Below are 3,665 nucleotides of genomic sequence, written 5' to 3' on the forward strand. Positions count from 1 at the left end.
TATATGGCTATCATTGCAGGGTAGGCCAAGGGTGTTGGAACATTGGAACCCTCAGGTGTAGCCAGAGCCCACAGCAGGTGGGAGAGGAGACTACCAACTTCTTCAGTGCCTATGAGGTATGCTGTTCACTGTCTTCCAGACATAACCTGGTGAATGTGAGCCCCAGCTGTGCATAGCAGTAATTTGCTTACTAACACATCCTGTATTGGTCTCATTTCCACGTTCTCCTACCAGAGAATCCTGGAATCATTTACAAAAACTATGTGTGTTAGATTTCTTTTCTCAGTGTCTGTTTATGGAGGGACCCTACCTAATACCCCAGCATTCAAAAACTCTTTAAAGTTGACAAACCAATTTTGTGTACATTTCTAATATAAACCCATTAGTGGAAGAACTAGAGGACATCATTTCAAAGACTGGGATTAATTACAACTCTTCACACTAGTTTTACTGGCAGATGGAAAGATTATCTATTCAGAACAATGTACTATGTGTTTTGCAAGTTGTTTTTGTGGGGTTTTGCAATTTTTACATCTCTCTGGAAGATGAGTTTTATTTTATTTTATTTTAAATTTAATTTTACTTTACAATACTGTATTGGTTTTGCGATACATCAACATGAATCCACCACGGGTGTACATGTGTTCCCCATCCTGAACCCTCCTCCCACCTCCCTCCCCATATCATCTCTCTGGGTCATCCCAGTGCACCAGCCCCAAGCATCCTGTATCCTGCATCAAACCTAGACTGGTGATTCATTTCACATATGATATTATACATGTTTCAATACCATTCTCCCAAATCATCTCACCCTCTCCCTCTCCCAGAGTCCAAAAGACTGTTCTATACATCTGTGTCTCTTTTGCTGTTTCACATACAGGGTTATCATTACCATCTTTCTAAATTCCATATATATGTGTTAGTATACTGTATTGGTATTTTTCTTTCTGGCTTACTTCACTCTGTATAATCGGCTCCAGTTTCATCCACCTCATTAGAACTGATTCAAATGTATTCTTTTTAATGGCTGAGTAATACTCCATTGTGTATATGTACCACAGCTTTCTTATCCATTCATCTGCTGATGGACATCTAGGTTGTTTCCATGTCCTGGCTATTATAAACAGTGCTGTGATGAACATTGGGGTACACATGTCTCTTTCAGTTCTGGTTGGAAGATGAGTTTTATAATAACAGAAATAATAGAAAATAAAAAGGAGGCCTCCAAAGAGGAGACTTAACAAATTATTCTGGAATAACCGTCCCATGCTTCACCTCCTAAAATCCAAGCGCATGCAATTGCAGAAACTTTAAAGGAGTAAAACGAAGACAATGGAAAATCACACTTGCTTTAAACCATAGTAGCCCTTTAGCCATTACCTGTCTTTTTCAATCATTTAATATAGAGCTGAATTTATTGAGAAGACCCATATAACTTGTATTAACAATCTGTGCTATGTTTTTAAAAATTATTTTCCTCTCTTTTGTAAGCAAGTAAAACCCATGCAAGGATACTATCATACAAAGATGCACACATATATGAACACACACACATGTAATTGTTAATCTTACAACAAGCTAGCATTTGGCAAATATAATTTCTGATTCATGAGACTGTGTTAAGGACCACCCAAGTTCATACTGATACAGTAACCACCCTTTCTCATTGGAAAAAAAAAAAAGAAAATTTTACAATCCCTCCACCCTGATGGTGCTCTCTGCCAAGGAAACTTTCCAATTACAGACTCATCCTAGTTGATCCTCAATAAACTCTTATTGAAGTTAATTAACCCAAAATAGTGACTCAATTTTAATCCTTAGAATTCAATTTAAGAATATGATAGAATCTTCAGTTATTGAATGGAAAGGTAAAGGAGATTTCACTATATCTCCTAGGAATTCATAAATTTTAATTAACATTTAGAAAATATACTTTCTTATTATTAACTGTATTCTTTTTATCTTTTCTCCCTGAGTATAAAATGTAGGAGATCTTAAACTTTTGACATTTTGAACTCAAGTTTGATAAATTTAATATGGCTTTTATTTAGGATGAGGCATTTCTCAAAATAGATCCTAAGAGTGAGTTCATATAAGAATTACCTTGAAAAACATTTTATTTAACAAGGTTGGATTAGAAAATATGCAAACTTTACAACTTAGTATTTATAAGGCTCTACCAAGTAAAAACCAACCAACAAACAAAAGTCATCTTTGACTTTATCTTTTCCGAAACTATCTTAGGGCAAAACCATTTTTTCTTTTTTTAAGTCTTTATTGAATTTGTTACAACATTGTTCTGTTTTATGTTTTGGGTTTTTTTGGCTAAAAGGCTTATAGAATCTTAGCTCTCTGACCAGGGATCAAAGCTGCACACCCTGCATTGGAAGATGAAGTGTTAACCACTGGACCACCAGGGAGGTCCCCCATTTTCCTATGTAATAAGAATCACATGTTAGCATTCCACAGCATAAGTATCGATGCACTGTGTACAGTGACTTTAGAAAAGGTAGAAGGAGGAGATGAAAGAAGAGAAGGAGAAGGAAAGAGAGATTATGGAGTAAAGAAAAAGTGAGAGAAAGATGAAGGAAGAAGGGAGAGAAGGAAAAGGAAGAAAGGAAATAGAAGACATGAAGATAAGGGATGTGGGAAGAAGCCACAACATACAGGGTGTTACAGCCATTAAGAAAACTGCTGCTGCTGCTAAGTCACTTCAGTCGTGTCCAACTCTGTGTGACCCCATAGATGGCAGTCCCCCAGGCTTCCCCATCCCTGGGATTCCCCAGGCAAGAACGCTGGAGTGGATTGCCATTTCCTACTCCAATGCATGAAAGTAAAAAGTGAAAGTGTAGTCGCTCAGTCGTGTCTGACTCTTAGCGACCCCATGGACTGCAGCCTACCAGGCTCCTCCATCCACGGATTTTCCAGGCAAGAGTACTGGAGTGGGGTGCCATTGCCTTCTCTGATTAAGAAAACTAGAGGCTTCTAAATAAACTGAGAAACCATTGTGAGTTTTAAGCAGGAAGTTACATTCATTCCATCATTTAATAAATGAATTCTGACTACTGTGTGGGTAAGTCTCCTACTGTGGTAAGAGACAGGGGGCATGGGGGCAAATGGGGACATGACAAATTGTTGAGAAGAGAGATGGTAGTGGCCCTGAAGATGGGAGAGTGAGCCGTTTTAAGAAACATTTTTAAACATTTGTATTCAAAATTGATACCATTTTAGTAATGCTACATTTCTTTGTTGTTTGTTAGCATACAAAAGGTTCTTAAAACAGTGCTTGACATACAATAAGTATCCATTCATGTGAGCTCTTTAGTATTAATAATGGGTAACTCCTAAACTCAGAGTTTATTTCTAGTGCTTAACACATCCTAACTATTTATTAAACATGGATCAAAAAACATGGGCTACAAAACATATCAAGCAACAACGCTATTCATCCAGTAGTTACTGAAGTACATTTGAATGACCAGAATAAATAGATTTATAAAAGAAGAAAGACAGAAAAATTTAAGTTTTGAATCTGAAGCCAATTGCAGAGCAGTAGCCAAATAGTGAGTAGGAAAGCCCTGGACTAGATTTCAGGACAAGTAGGTTCTCATCCCTCATCTGCTGCTTATAGACCATTTGATCTTGGTCACATCACTTAAGTTCTT

Source organism: Capra hircus, chromosome 14 (assembly GCF_001704415.2).
Source record: "Capra hircus breed San Clemente chromosome 14, ASM170441v1, whole genome shotgun sequence".
Taxonomy (NCBI): domain Eukaryota; kingdom Metazoa; phylum Chordata; class Mammalia; order Artiodactyla; family Bovidae; genus Capra; species Capra hircus.